Source organism: Delphinus delphis, chromosome 10, assembly GCF_949987515.2.
Source record: "Delphinus delphis chromosome 10, mDelDel1.2, whole genome shotgun sequence".
Taxonomy (NCBI): domain Eukaryota; kingdom Metazoa; phylum Chordata; class Mammalia; order Artiodactyla; family Delphinidae; genus Delphinus; species Delphinus delphis.
The window spans coordinates 28,935,219-28,952,762 of NC_082692.2; the positions used below are offsets into that span (position 1 = coordinate 28,935,219).

The window sequence follows — 17,544 nt, forward strand, 5'->3', positions numbered from 1 at the left end:
AAACCACCACCTCAAGATACGGAGAGACAGGCATATCCAGAGAGTCACAGCTAAGATCTACTAGATCATCTCAAGTAGAAACCACTGGAGTCATAAACTGGTAAGAACACTGTACTAGTTTCCCAGGGCTAGTAACTGGGAAACTATTACATAACAAACTATTACAAACTAGGTGACTTAAAACAAACTATTTTATTCTCTCATAGTTATAGCTTTGGTGGCCAGAGTACAAAATCAAGGTATCATCAGGGTGGATCTTTCTGAAGACTGATATAGAACTGCTCCACACCTCTATCTTGGCTTCTAGGGCTGCCAGCAACCTCTGGTATTCCTTGGCTTGCATAATTCCAACCTCTGCCTCCACGGCCCTCCCCTTCTGTGTCTCTGTCTCCAAACTCCTTCTCCTTACTCTTCATAAGTACACCAGTCACTGGATTTATGGCCAATCCTAAATCTAGGATATCATTTTAAGATCCTTAGCTACATCTGCAAAGACTCTATTTCCAAATAACGTCACATTCATACGTACCAGGACTTAGGACTTAGACATAATATTTTGGGGGCAAAAAGTCAATCTACTACAAAAACTGAAAACAAAACCTTTGATGAATTGCTGGAGGCTAAGTATGGAACAGCATGAGAGTAGAAAACTTCTGGGGACCACAGTCTCAGGGAAGCCCCCACCCTTTTGTGGGTTTTACTTCCAGGAACCCCACCAGGTTCTCACAGTGAATCTCCTTGTGGTTCTGGCAGAGAGAAAAGGGAAAGTAATCATTGTGAAATAACCAGTACCCAAAACACAGACCTACCCTCCAGGAAAAAGACTTCACCAGGTCCTGATCCGACCTGTGGAAAGGGTATAAGGGCATTTCTCTGATTCCAGTCCCCTCTTACCTTTCTGTCTCACATGGAGAGGTGAAGGGGTGGGGAAATAAGAAAGACCTCACAGTCCCAGGACACAGACCCACCAGTAGTTTGAGATTTAATTGTAAGATTATAGGATGCTTCCTCTTCCCAGCACCTTACAACCATACCCATGGGGCTCCATTATAATAAGTTAATTACCACTGAAAGAGTTACATAATGCAGATTCTATCTGAGAAGGAGTTCTTAGGTAAACCCAAAGACAGCAGGGGAGACAAAACAAGGACACTAAAGGAATTTGATGCCTCTGGCACCTACAGCTAGAACAAATATTAAAAACAGTACACTCCTAGCCAGATTAATATAAAACCTCATACTAGGGACTTCCCTGGTGGTCCAGTGGCTAAGAATCTGCCTTCCAATGCAGGGGACACAGGTTCTATCCCTGGGTCAGGGAACTAAGACCTCACATGCTGCAGGGCAACAAAGCCCGCAGGCTCTAGAGCCCGTGTGCCACAACTAGATGGCCTGCACGCCGCAACTACTGAGCCCACGCGCCACAACTAGAGAGAAGCCCGCATGCCACACAGAGATCCCACATGCTGCAACTAAGACCCAATGCAGCCAAATAAATAAATTAAAAAAAAAAACCTCACACTAAAGACCTATTGATCTCAGCTCCTTTTACCTAATACATCATGTCCAATTTTCAACAAAAAATTACACGTCATGCTTTTAGAAGGCAAGAAAAACACAGAGCCAGACCCAAGTATACATGCATTTTGAAATCAAACAGGGAATTGTAAATAACTGTAATATATGTTAAGGGTGATAATGGAAAAAAACAGATAACACGCAAGAACAGATGTATAAGGTAAGCAGATAGAGACTCTAAGATAAACAATCAAAAGGAAATGCTAGAAATCAAAAAACACTGTAACAGAAATAAAGGATGCCATTGGTGGGCTCATCTACCAACTAGACACCACCAAGGACAGATTCAAGAAGCTTGAAGATAGGTCAACAGAAACTTCTTGAACTAAAATACAAAAAATAATAATTTTTGAAAAAACAAAACAGAACATCCAAGAACTGTTGAACAATTTCAGAAGATATAGGGACTCCCCTGGTGGCGCAGTGGATAAGACTCCGTGCTCCCAATGCAGGGGGCCTGGGTTCGATCCCTGGTCAGGGAACTAGATCCCACATGCATGATGCGACTAAGAGTTCACATGCCACAGCTAAGGAGCCCACGTGCCGCAACTAAGACCTGGTGCAACCAAATAAGTAAATATTAAAAAAAAAAAAAAAAAGATACACATGAAGAAAACCTCAAAGTTTTGGTAGTTTGGTAGTTTGATATAATCTGAATAACTATTTTTTAAATTGAGTTTGTAGTTTAAAAACCTTCCAAAACAAGAAATCCCAAGGCCCAGATGTTTTCCCTGGCAAATTCTACCAAACATTTAAAGAAGGAATCTGCCAATTCTACATGGTGAGATACTACTACACACCTATTAGAATGACTAAAATACCACGAAGATGTGAAGCAACTGACACTCTAATATATTGCTAGTGACAATAAAAAAAAACAAAAACAACAGGTATAGACACTCAGGAAAAGAGTTTGGCAGTTTCACATAAAGTTAAACATACACTTACCATATGACTCCTAGCTACACATACTCTGGAGAAGTAAAACTTAGGCTGACATAAAAACCTATGCACAAATGTTTACAGCAGCTCTGTTCTTAACTGCCACAAACTAGAAAAATCCCAATGCCCTTCAATGGTCAAACGGACTAAAAAAAAAAAAAACCTCGTACAGTCATACAATGCAATCCTACCCATACGAAGTGCCTCTGGTAATGCTGCAAATGCTCCCAAGAAACAGAGAAAAGGCTGAATTGCTTGATAGGTATCAATACACCGATTGAGGTCTGCAGCTGCAGTTGACTGCCATTTCAAGATAACTGAATCCAGGGTAAGAACTATTGTTAAATTTAAAAAAAAAAAAAAGGAAATTTGTGAAGCTGTCACTGCAGCTGTGCCAGCATAGCGAAAACCATGCACTTTTTATTTCATACTGAAAATACAAGTTTTAATTCAGGATTGCTGTAAGAAAGGCATACCTATAGACTCTAATAAGATTCAAGAAAAAAAGCAAAGCCATTACATGACAACTTAAAGCAAGAGGAAGGTGAAGCATCGAAAGCTGGAGAATTTAATGCCAGCAAAGGATGGTTTGTTAATTTTAGAGAGAGGTTTGCCTTTAAAAATGCCAAGATAACAGGAGAAACAGCTTCTGCTGACCAAGAGACAGCAGAAGAGTTCCCAAATGCCATTAACAAAATAATTTAGGGGGCTTCCCTGGTGGTGCAGTGGTTGAGAGTCCGCCTGCCAATGCAGGGGACACGGGTTCATGCCCCGGTCCGGGAAGATCCCACATGCCGCGGAGCGGCTGGGCCCGTGAGCCATGGCCGCTGAGCCTGCGCGTCTGGAGCCTGTGCTCCGCAACGGGAGAGGCCACAACAGTGAGAGGTCCGCGTACTGCAAAAAATAAAAATAAAAAAATAATAATTTAGGAGAAAGGATATCTGTCTGAAAAGGTTTTTAATGCAGACAAAGGTGCCCTATTCTGGGAAAAAAAAGTCACAGAGGACATTTATTAGTGAAAAAAAAGAGAGAGAGAAGCGACCACCAAGATTTAAGGCAGGAAGGGATAGGCTGCCACTACTGTTTTGTGCAAATGCAGTCGGGTTTATGGTCAGGATTGCTCTCATCTATAAAGCTGCTAACTCCCGAGCCTCGAGGAAAAAGATTAAACACAAGCTTCCAATCTTTTGGTTATAAAACAAGAAGGCCTGGATGAGACTCAATCCAGAAAAAGGACTGGGGACTTCCCTGGTGGCGCAGTGGTTAAGAATCCACCTGCCAATGCGGAAGACATGGGTTTGAGCCCTAATCCGGGAAGATCCCACATGCCGCGGAGCAGCTAAGTCCGTGCGCCACAACTACTGAGCCTGCGCTCTAGAGCCCGCAAGCCACAACTACTGAAGCCTGCGTGCCTAGAGCCCATGCTCCGCAAAGAGAGAAGCCACCGCAATGAGAAGCCTGCGCACCACAATGAAGAGTAGCCCCCGCTCCCTGCAACTAGAGAAAGCTGGGGCGCAGCAACAAAGAGGAAAGAGAGGGAGAGAGGGAGGGAGAGAGGGAGGGAGGGAGGGAGGGAGAGAGGGAGGGAGGGAGGGAGAGAGGGAGGGAGGGAGGGAGGGAGGGAGGGAGGGAGAGAGGGAGGGAGGGAGGAAGGCAGAGAGGGAGAGAGGGAGGGAGGGAGGGAGGGAGGGAGGGAGGGAGGGAGGGAGGGAGAAAGCAAGAAAGCAAGAAAGCAATCTTGTCAGTAAAGGACTACTTTTTTTTTAACATCTTTATTGGAGTATTACAGTGTTGTGTTAGTTAATAACATATATACTAACATACGTATATACGCATACGTATATCCCCATGTCCCCTCCCCCTCATGCGTCTCCCTCCCACCCTCCTTATCCCACCCCTCTAGGTGGTGGCAAAGCACTGAGCTGATCTCCCTGTGCCAAGCAAGGACTACTTTTTAAAGTTCTTTTGATATTAGACAATGTCCCCTGGCCACCCAGAACCCCATGAGTTCAACAACAAAGGCATCAGAGTTACCTACTTGCCCCTGAACACAATGGCTCCAATTCAGCCTCTAGATCAGGAAGTCAAAGGACCTTTAAGGCTCATCACACATAGTACTCTACAGAAAAGACTGTCAATACTTATTGAAGAGGACCTCCATAGAGCGATCATGAAAGTCTGTAGTGGCACCAATGAAGATGCTATTGTTGTTATTAAAAAAAAAAAAGCTGTGAAAGCCATCAAGCCCAAAACAGTAAATTCCCACTGGAGAAAACTGTGTCCAGTTGTTGTACATGACTTCACAGCATGTTGTACATGACTTCACAACAGAGCCAGTCAAGGAAATGATGAAAGAGTATAGATCTGGCAAGAAAAGGTGGAGGGTGAAGGGTTTCAAGGTATGGATCTTGGAGAAATTCAAGAGCTAACAGACACCACACCAGAGAAATTTAACAGAAGATGACTTGAAGGAGATGAATGCTTCCAAACGAAACAATGAGAAAGACGACATAAAAACAGCAGTGCCAGAAAACAAACTGACAAATTTGTTTATTGATAATCTGGCAGAAGGGTTCTGATTATTCAAGACTGCTTTTGACTTCTTTTACAAGATGGATCCTTCCATGATACAGGCACTGAAACTAAAGCAAACTGTGGAAGAACGATTGGTACCTACAGAAACATTTTTAGAAAAAGCAAAAAAAGTCACACAAAAATTATATTTCTGGGGCTTCCCTGGTGGCGCAGTGGTTGAGAGTCTGCCTGCCGATGCAGGGGACACGGGTTTGTGCCCCAGTCCGGAAAGATCACACATGCCGCGGAGCAGCTGGGCCCCCGAGCCATGGCCGCTGAGCCTGCGCGTCCGGAGCCTGTGCTCCGCAACGGGAGAGGCCACAACAGTGAGAGGCCCGCATACCGCAAAAAAATATATATATATTTCCGTAATGTTATACCAAGCGTTCCTGCCTCTCCTGCATCCCCTTCCAACTCTTCCGTCTCTGTCACCCAAGCCAGCAAGATCAACTGCTCTTCCTCCACCTCCTCACAGCCTACCCAACGTGAAAAGAAGGATAAGGACCTTTATGACTATCCACTTCCACTTAATGAACAGTAAATAATCATCATGCCTTACAGTTAATAAACTTAACTGTTGTGTGTGTCTTCATGTGAAAAATCTCGTAACTGTACAGCAAGAAATGTATGAGACGTCTCTGTTTCATCATCATCACCTAAGTATTCATGTAGAACATCGTGTGCAAGACTTGTATTGAAGTAGAGAGCCAGTCCTTACATAGGCATGGGTGATATTTAATATAAAGCTAATGTCTTAGTTTTCTTACTGTTTTATAACTTGGCTTTCAAAGAATTACATTACCATACAGTACATCTATCTCTCTCATAATTGGAGAAACTGTATATTAGCCTATCATCACAGGTGTTTTTTTTAAATGTAACAATATTTACATACTGTATTGTGAATACGACTGCAATATTGTATGCCATAATTTTATAACAATTTATTCACTAGTGTAAAGGCTAGGCTACCATGAAGCAACCATATCAATTATACTAGGCTACCATAAAGCATTAATATTGCTGCTTTTTTATTATCAATGTATGAATCATTATACCTATAAATAAATACAAATTCATTTTTCACATTATCTTTTCATTTTTGATGTCTAGTGTTAGTAATACCTATAACATCTACAGTGTTTTGTATCATATAAGACAATATTGACTTAGCTACTGATAGACAATTCATCTTGTAAACCAATGACATAAATTTATATCAATAAATACAGTACAGTACTAATAAATGTATTTTCTCTTCTTTATGATTTTCTTAATAACATTTTCTTTTCCCTAGCTTACTTTATTATAAAAATGCAGTATGTAGTACACATAACATACAAAATATGTGAAAATAAACTTCATGTCATTTGTAGAGCTCCCAGTCAACAGCAAGCTATTAGTAAAGTTTGGGGGGAGTCAAAAGTTATATGCAGATTTTCAACTTTGCAGGGGGTCAGCGCCCCTAACCCCCGCACTGTTCAAGAGTCAACTGTATATGTGAAGTATGAACCAAATCTGTAAAATGTATTTATTTTTTAAGACCTAAAACACATCAAAATAACTGTTCACTCTGTAGAAGTTTATGGGTCATTTTTGTCATTCTCTATCCTCCCTGTATTTTCTAAACTTCCTAAGATGAACAGTTTTAAAATCAGAAAGATGTCACTAACGTTAGTATCCCATAGTGGACTGTATATACAGAATGTTACTGTGTCAGAACCCCAAATATACAAAACAGTGTTCCTTATTGTAATGTCACTCTTTCTCAGTGAGGGTTTCATTCCAAGGTGATACAGGAGGGTATCTGATGTTTTGTCCCACAATATACACCAAAACATTTCACCTAGTTGTAGAGTCAGTCAGAGCCATGTGGGATATGTTTCAACCATAAAGGAATCATTAAAAAGTTCATAAATCCCATCCGCCCTACTCTCTGATAGAATTCTATAATTCTGTTACCAAACCAAACTCAATACAAAAAAGTTAACACCAATTTTCCAATATCACCTTATTATCTTAGAAACGACAGATTCCATAAAACAAGTCATACGGAACAAGAAATCCTGACTTACAAATGCACTGTTTTTCAAGTTCCTGACTATTTGCTCAATTTAAAAGTGCTATCTGCCCCTAGCCATCTATTTAATTATAATGTCTATATTCAGATGTAAGAATTGTTAAGTACTTCAGTATATTTTATAATATCTTCACATACAATATGCATATATACAATATACACAATATATACTACATAAATTATACAAAATGTTCCTCAAAATATTAGAGTAAGTTATAAAAGTTTTGGCAAAAAATATGTTCCAGCAGTAAATATCAGTTCAGTACAATGAATTCCTCCTTAAATAAAATTAAATTACTCTTTATTTTGCTCATCTTGCAGAATTATACTGAGTTAACTTTCATATATTTTATCCACTTTAACAAAACCTTTATTCGAAAGTCCAACTTTCATTTCAACACAGTCCATGTTTTTTCCAGTAAAATTAACTTATTCATTAAAAATCAGTTTGTTGTAAGAGCTAATTTTATATACGCTAGAGTAGCATTCTATTTTTAATTTTTCTCAGATAATCAAACTATAATAAAAAACACTAACATCTCACTTATTAGAGCTAAATAAACCAGATCCTTCTGAAGTCAGTAAACTTCAAAATAAATTCATCCTAGATATTTGGGGCTATTTTTGCCAATATATGATAACCGTCCTAATACCAAAGACCGAAATTGTATATATTTAACTGATCAGTTCTGCTAAGTGATCTCAAACGGCACTAGCACTTGCATGGTTAACTCATCCAGCAATCCATTTCCAAAGCATCTCAAAAGATTTAATACTTCAAAGAAGCCTCATCAGGATGAGCAATGAAAAATCAACTGGAGCCACAAGAGATTACAGAACACACAAAGAGATCTGCCAATTCAACATTCTAAAAAGAGATGCTGCAGCGTTGGGTCAGACTCAGCAGCCCAGAGGCATGTGAGAACTTATGAAACTAGGCTGGTTCTTGGAGAGGCTATAAAGTGCCAAGCCTAAAAATCTCAATGAAATGGATAAATTTCTATTTTAAAGAAAAACTAATTACTCAAGAGATTTTTTAAAATCAACAGATCAATAACCCAGGAATAAAATCAGAGAGTGATCTAAAAAAATGACCTCAAAAAGTTACCAAAAATAGTTTCTTTTAAAGGTTAATTCTTTCAAAACTACTATAGAACACAAAACAAGCCCACAAAGGTTCACTATTTTAAAATAATCAGTATTTGAAACAATTTGAATGTTATCAAGACCAAAGACTGCACCCAGAAATGTACTCTCAAATAGATAAGGTTCTAAATAAAATGTCAACAAATGGAATTCAAATGCATAGTTAATTAGCAACCACAACTAAGCAAGGTTTATCATGGGATAGGTTTAATCTTGGAAAATCTAATTTATCATATAAATAGATGTAATACGAAAAACCACATGATCCAAAGATTCTAAAATAAGCATTCAATAAAAATTAACCTTTGTGTGTGTCTGTGTGAACCAGATCCCTCTCGTCACAGTAAAAAGCCTATAGCATGAGGTCTTAACCTCAAGCTTTGCCCTAGAAAACATAAGCTTTGAGGCTAAAATAGCAATTCAGTTTCTCTCAGGATAACTAGATTTAGAACATGTAAATTCAGAACTAATTTATATTAGGGTAATGGTTCTCAACCAAGATAATCCTGCCCCATAGGGGACACTGTGGAATGTCTGGAAACATTTTTGGTTGTTACAACTCAGGGAATTCTACTGGCATCTACTGGGTAGAGGCTAGGGATACTGCTAAGCACAGATGAAAACACAGGACAGCCCCTCAACAACAAGTAATTTCTGGCCCAAAATGTCAACACAAAAGTGCCAGTGTTGAAAAGCTGTGTAAAAGGGGAACATGCTACATACAGATTTTCATCTCATACCATATCCCACAAATTCTAATTGAATAAAAAAGAACACAGTACACACACACACAAACACACACACACTTTCAAACAAAAGGGAAGGAAGTGGACAGGATGGAGGGAAGGAAATGGAAGTGAATATCAAAATTATGGAGAAAAAAGAAATTTCTAAACTAAAGCAAACAAAATTTCAAAGCAAACAAGTTGAAAACTGGGAATAAATATTTGTAGCAAACAAGACAAAGACAAAAAAAAAAAAAAAAAAAAAACAAGACAAAGAATTAAGAGTATCTGTTAGAACCGAAAAGAAAAATACGAAAACCTAGAATGAAAAACAAGTAAAAGAAAGTGAAGTATTTAAAAAGTACACTAAGCCACCCTAAGAACTTAACCCTCACTTTAAAACAAAACGAAACAAAACAAAAAACATTTTTACTTAACAAATTGGCTGCAGGAAGGGATGGGGGGTAGTGCCCGTGGAGTATTTTTTTTAAACACAATTTTTTTCAACATCTTTATTGGAATATAATTGCTTTACAATGGTGGGTTAGTTTCTGCTTTATAACAAAGTGAATCAGCTATACGTATACATATATCCCCATATACCCTCCCTCTTGCATCTCCCTCCCACCCTCCCTACCCCACCCCTGTAAGTGGTCACAAAGCATGGAGCTGATCTCCCTGTGCTACGCAGCTGCTTCCCACTAGCTGTCTATTTTACATTTGGTAGTGTGTATATGTCAATGCTACTCTCTCACTTTGTCCCAGCTTACCCTTCCCCCTCCCTGTGCCCTCAAGTCCATTCTCTATGTCTGCATCTTTATTCCTGTCTTGCCCCTAGGTTCATCAGAACCTTTTTTTTTTAATTCCATATATATGTGTTAGCATATGGTATTTGTTTTTCTCTTTCTGACTTACTTCATTCTGTATGACAGACTCTAGGTCCATCCACCTCACTACAAATAACTCAATTTTATTTCTTTTTATGGCTGAGTAATATTCCATTGTATATATGTGCCACATCTTCTTTATCCATTCATCTGTCGATGGACACTTAGGTTGCTTCCATGTGCTGGCTATTGTAAACAGTGCTACAACGAACATTGTGGTACGTGACTCTTTTTGAATTATGGTTAAACACTTAATTTAAAAATAGTGATCTTTTTAAAACTAAAAATGTCTGAAAACCAGGCTTAAAAATCTTAAAATTCAGAACTTTTAAAAAAGATTATGCACAAAAATATTAATGGCAGTACTATAAAAGTTTTGACTGTTCTGCCTCAATAAACACATATTTTTTGGATAATGAAATATCACCTAATGAAAAAATAATGTAAACAATTTACACAAATTCCAAATAGGTTTAAGTTGTATGAGCAGTCATTAGGGAATGTTTACTTTGGTTTGGGTCAATACAATACAAATAAATAGCACAATGGCATCTAATTGGGTGTGTCAAATTCACCTTATTTCTATTATAGCACTGGTTACATTAGACCACTGAGAATTAACCGGTGTTCATTATAGCAAAGGTCAAAATATAGAAAGTTATACAAAAATTAACAAAAATATACTCCAATATAAGCTTTATTGCCAAAGAAGTAGTTATATAATAAAAAACAATTTAATGCTTCCACCTCTTACTTCCTATTTAAAAAAGGTTTTTTTTAAATATTTTTATTTTCAGGATTAAATATTCTTTTACCATAAACCAAAAATTTTTACCAGAAATTTATTTCCAGGACTATCTTTACCATAAATGGAGAAATGAAAAACTGATGAGCATTGCTTAATGTCATTAACCAATGACATTTCATTATTTAGGTCCCCTACAGTTACCCAGAGCTATTAGTCAAAACACTAATTACAAGCACAGTATCATCCCTAAAGTTCTTTTAGCTATATGTATATTAGAATTTCTGTCATTTACTTCCTCAAGCTTGTTAAACACAGAACTGATAAGCATAACATTTCTTATGTTTTTCAGCAGAGATAAGTAAATCCAGTCATTCTTAAGATATCAAATAGAAAACCCACCCCTCCTTTCTGTGTTTCAAATAGAGTGTGAAAGTTTGCAAAGTACCATATACTCTTACCACATATTCAAAAAGAAGAAAAGCAAATGTGGTATGAGGAAGTTTTTACACAGTATTACATTCCTTTAAACATTACTAAATCAGATCAATAGGTGACAGATATCCACAAAAATACCTTAAGCAAAGTTCAAAAATGAAAAAGGATTTAATCTCACAAAAACTGATTAAGAATTAGCCCCAAACAAAGAAATTACCATATACATGTGATTAATGTCTCCTCCCAAAATAATAAATTCTAAAAACAACAAACATACAAAATCTATCTAAAAAGCAAATAAGTTGGAAAACTCAATTAAATATTCCTCAGATTTTTAATCCACTATTAACTCTGAAAAAACACTAGAAATTAGTTTTAAGCACATTTCAAGCCAGATTTTTTTAAATACCAATGAATATTATATCATGAAGTTTTATAGAACTCACCAAAAAAAAAAAAAAAAAAAAAGAAAGAAAGAGTCCTCTGATACCCTACTAGATAAATGAGTAAAAGACCAATGTGTAACACACAGTTAAAATTTGTTGTCTTTTAAGAGAAAATAGTTACCCAAATACATGAACAATGTATAACACCAACTCACAATTTTCAGGTAATAAATATTTAAGGTTCATTTTTAAACCACACTGACATAATTATTTCAATTTATGTTACTTGCTCTGTCTAGCTCAACATTTTTCTCCTTTCCCAAAACGTTTTAAAAAATAATTAAGAGGAAATGCTTTGATCAATGCAAGTGCTGATAGATACAGACATCTCAAGAAACATTGTCAAATTTAAACCAAAGTATTTACTGACAAGATAGAATTATAATAATCTGAATCTGAAGAATGGGAACAGTGATATTTTACCCCAGAATGCTCTTGTGGGATTAAATGTTCAATAAAATGTCTAGCATTGGAAGCATTTCCTAAATGATAATAATTAACAAAATATCAGCTAAAAAGGAATATTAAGCTTACCAAAAAGTGGGAAGTTGCTATAAAAGACAATTTTACTCACTTTCTAAGCAGACTTTAAAAACATAATGAAGTTATACAGACAACTGCAAGAACCTATAAGAATAATCAGAATCAAGAAAAAATATGAAGTAATTATTTGAATTTCTCTAAGCATCCACCAAAATCTCTAAGCATCTTATGTTTCTAAGCATTCACCAAAAATAAATGCATGCATACAAAAAACAATAATTTAAATTCTTAGAATCAAAGAAGTGCTAAATGCAAATGATCCCCAAACACCATCTGGCCAGGACTGAGAGCAGGGGACTATGTTTCACTCATCTTTGTATTCCCAAATCCCATCACAATGCCTGACATACAGTATGTACTCAACAGCTATTTGGAGCATTGAAATGAAAGATATTACATTGTCTAAAATTTTAAACTCTTATTTGGGGACTTCCCTGGTGGTCCAGCGGTTAAGACTCTGCGCTCCCAATACAGGGGGCACGGGTTCGATCCCTGGTCAGGGAACTAGATCCTGCATGCTACAACTAAGACCTGGTGCACCCAAATAAATAAATAAATATTCAAAAAACAACCTCTTATTTAGGCACAAGTATAATCATACTCAACATTCATTCAGGACTTCCCCGGTGGTGCAGTGGTTAAGAATCCGTCTGCCAATGCAGGGGACACAGGTTCAAGCCCTGGTCCGGGAAGATCCCACATGCCGTGGAGCAACTAAGCCCCTGTGCCACAACTACTGAGCCTGCACTCTGAAGCCTGCGAGCCACAACTACTGAGCCCACGTGCTGCAACTACGGAAGCCCACGCGCCTGGCGCCCATGCTCTGCAACAAGAGAAGCCACTGCAATGAGAAGCCCGCCCACTGCAATGAAGAGTAGCCCCCCCTCGCAGCAACTAGAGAAAGCCCACGTGCAGCAACAAAGACCCAACGCAGCCAAAAAAAAAAAAAAAAAAAAAAAAAAAAATTCATTCAGCAAATATTGGAGTGGCTGCTACTAAAAGGCACTTGTTCTAGGACCTGGATACACCCAAAAAAACAGCAGGGCAGGATAAGGAGGATCAGAAATACCTATTTTCCATAACCCAAAGGACATCTCTCAGAGGAACAGTTAGGAATTCGTTCTACATTTTATAGTGATTAAGAGTACCTGGATTCAGTATTTATTACTTTCTACTTCTGTGCTTGCTTCCTAATCTGTAAAATGAGAAAAATAACAGTACACAAAAATGTATATAGATTTGTTGTGAGAATTAAATGAGATGATGCTTATAAAGTGCCTAAAACTGTGCCTTAAACAGAAGTACCTAATAAATATTCACTAAATGTTAACACCTGTCATAATATACTACAATCTCCCCACTAACGATTAAGCAACAGGACTGTGAGGATCTTGCCCACCTTCTTACTGAGTGCTTCTGTCTGTGCTGATAGATACAGACATCTCAAGAAACATTGTCAAATTTAAACCAAAGTATTTACTGACAAGATAGAATTATAATAATTATTATTATGGAAAAAACAATTCGTGTGGAATATGATTAAAAAACTAGAAATGTTAGAATGTAGTGGGGTAAAAAAAATCACATAATAGCTATTTAACAGTCCTTCAGAATGTTTTTCTGATCACAGACCTCACTGAAAATCCAACAAAAGATATAGACACTTTACCCAGAACAATGCCATCACATAGGTCCATGCCAAATTTTACATGTTTAAAACTGACAGGCTTCTGAAATATTTTTCCCGTGTCATTTCTGAGAACTTATTCCCCAATAATTATGTCTGTGTTTTTCTTTTGAGCCCTTACCAACAGCATTCATGTCTGTGAAATGTCACACTTAAATCTTACTTATCTCTGAAGTTAAGCATTATAAACTGAAAGAACAGCTCTCTTATTACTAAGGCCAAATTATACACTCAAGTCATTCAAATGTCAAACCAAATGTCATTCAAAAGCTTCAAATTCTCCAATATACCAACAGGCCGACTGCCAAAAAATCAATTTAGAAGAAGAACTAAACTTCAAGCTTATTACATGCAATCTATTAAACTGAGCATTTTTTTCCATGAGAAAATATACTTGTTATTTAATTACAATAAATTATTTATCCAAGATAAATAATTAAATATCTAATACAAAACTAATCAGATAAGGCCAAAAATGGTTTATTTACCATTAACAAACCCTAAAATAGTTCAATCCCTTACATAACGATTTTAACTGCACAATACTTTAAAAATATTTTAATATATACTCTCGTGAGATTCACAAAAACCCTTAAGATTTACATTCTAAAATTGCATTTCCCAGCTGGTAACCACCAGCCACAGGTGACTACAGAGCATGTGAATTACGGCTAGTCCAAACTAAGATGTTTTATATATATGTAAAATACACACCAGATTCCAAAAACAGAAAATAATATATACTAATTAATAAGTTTTTATAGTGAACATGTTGAAATAATGTATTTTCTTTAAAACAACATACCCATAATATTCAAATTAATTTCACCTTTGCTGTATTTTTAACATGGCTATAGAAAAATTTTAATTATACATGTAATTTATCAATTTAGTATGCCTCAAAGACCATATGTATACTTGCTTCATGATACCCATTTAATATTATATAATTTTACAGTTCAACAACATTGTTCAAGTTATTTTAAACAAACTTTCTGGAGCAAATTAAGCCTTTATGCCTAAATTTATTTAACAGGATAAATTGGAGAATCATACAGAACTGTCTCATATGCAAAATAAGTAATTTCCCCTTTATTTATTAGAAGTATGTAACATCAATGTAACATACATGGAGTAGGCAATCTGCAGATCCCCCTGACAAGATGTTTAATATCCCATATTACTGATTCTCTACTAAAGGGACTTAAGAGTCTCAATGAGTCATACAGAAGGGGTTAAAGAGTTCCCAGTTGACCCTTGAACAACGTGGGGGTTAGAGGCGCCAACCCTCCTCACAGTTGAAAATTCAAATATAATTTACAGTCGGCCCTTCGGACGGGCGGTTCTGCAGTCACAAATTCAACCAACCACAGATCCTATAGTACTATGGTATTTACTACTGAAAAAAATCCACATATAGGTGGACCTGCGAAGTTCAAACCTGTGTTATCCAATGGTCAACCGTACCTGTAAAAAGAAAGTTAAACCTCATCCACCCCAATTACTCCAAATTAAAATATTATTGAATCACAGACTTAGTGGACACACAGCAAGCTCCCAATTTTCTGCTAGTTACTAAGTGTTAAATTTTTTAGAATAAAATAAGTGATGGGGTCTCTGGCATCCATAAGCTCAGGGCAAGTAAGGTTATTACATATGAAAAAAAAGAATAACAAAGGAATTTTTATTTAGGCTTTAAACTGTGAGATTTAATCATAAGTTCAGTTGGGTTGTATAGAATATAAAGAATACAAGAAATTTAGGAAATTTTTGTGGGAAAGAGGTTATCTTGAAATTTAAAGTATAGCCTTTAGGTTTCCATTTGACATTCATTCTGAAAATTCTGAACTCTCAACAGATTTACTGTCATCATTTAAGGTAATTTTAAAATTTTTTATTGGAGTATAGTTGATTTACAAAGTTGTGTTAGTTTCTGCTGTACTAAGGTAATTTTTTTAACTGCTTCATAAAATGTGTTTGACAAGAATGTTCTAATTGGTAAGTAAGTAAAAATACAGTCTTCATCTTAAATAGCTTGCACACATGCACATATGCACACACATACACACATCCCGAAAGAGCAAGGCAAAATACTCATCAGGGTACATTCTGCTGCAGCAGAGTACGAGTTTTAATTAAAGTCTAATAAAAAACTTTGATAGTAAAACACATTTCTAACTAATTAAAAGTGTAACAAAGAATTAGAAAAAAAAAACATGCAGAAGAATATACATTTGAAAGACCAACTTTAAATGTGTTTCCGAAAAACATTACATGCTACTTTAGCCAAGACTGTATGGTCTCAATTTTACAAATATATGAACTTCTGTACTTATAATCCAAAACAAACAATTTGGCACTTGATTATTACGATAATCATGATAAATACAAATACTCTAGGAATGGCACTCTTATAGTTAATAAGGTCAGTCTAGGTGTTAGGTAAAGTTCTGGCCTCCTCAGTACTGGGGCACTGATAGACACTAAGAAGGTTAGGACACTTTGAATATTTCAGGTAAAAGGATCTTGAAGATACCAGTTCAAATGAAGGTGTGCTTCACTCTAAAGACAGTACCAGGAGTAGAGAAAAAAATATCTTGGCTACTGCCAAGTACTCACTATGTCACTGGTCAGACTTAGAGATGAACAAATCCTATTTGCCTTCCAATGCAGGAATCTATATCCTGATCTTCCTTATACTTCTCTTATTACATTTTAACATTTCTGACACTGGAATATATTTTCTTAATGTACTATGTTCCCGTTTCTCATTTGGATTTCTGATGATTCACATGTTAAGTTTTATTCCTACCATGTTAATTCTTATTGCTATCACAACACTCTTAGCCATCCCAACACTCTGATGACACTCATCAACAACTGTACGTAAGGAGACATGGGAGCACTTACATCAGAATCTCCTGTGTGAAATTTTTAAAAATCCAGATGATTCTAATAATATGCCCAACCTGCAACACTGTTGTAAACTATCTGAGGCACCAAAACTTATATTTGTCCTAATTCTCCTAGCACCTAGCATGGCATTAATCACATTGCTCACATTAAGGCAAATACTTCTTGATTAATCTCTCATCCGAAGCTGCTTTCCTTGACAATGTGACCTTGTGATAGAACCTTTCTCTTAACGTTGGTGGTAACTGTTATTGTTACCATACTTAAAGTATTTTTCTCCTAGAAACTCTTAGTGATTAGATGCCACACAGTCACCCTCTGAGAATTACCTGGACACTGAATCATTAAAAACAACCTGAGGGACTTCCCTGGTGGCACAGTGGTTAAGAATACACCTGCCAATGCAAGGAATACGGGTTTGAGCCCTGGTCCGGGAAGATCCCACATGCCGCAGAGCAACTAAGCCCGTGCGCCACAACTACTGAGCCCACGTGCCACAACTACTGAAGCCCGCGCTCCTAGAGCCTGTGCTCTGTGACAAGAGAAGCCACCGCAATGAGAAGCCCGTGCACGGCAACAAAGAGTAGCCCCTGCTCGCCATAACTAGAGAAAGCCCGCACGCAGCAACGAAGACCCAACACAGCCATAAATAAATAAAATTAAAAAGAACCTGAGCTATGTGGCTCTAAAATAGATACGGGAATTCAGGATCCCATGTTAGTCATCTCTGGTTTGCAAATTAGTAGAGAAACAGTATGTGATCATGATGGAAAGTTGAATAAAGTATACAAAATTTTAAAGATTAAAAATGCAAGTCTAAAAAAAAAATGCAAGTCTACT

At 37.0% G+C, this 17,544-nt stretch overlaps 1 protein-coding gene across 1 annotated transcript in view; it reads right to left on the reverse strand.

The window, feature by feature from the left end:
- Window positions 1-17,544, reverse strand: part of CD2AP (CD2 associated protein) — a 105,126-nt gene that overhangs the window by 81,240 nt on the left and 6,342 nt on the right. The gene's annotated exons all lie outside the window — the stretch shown is intronic.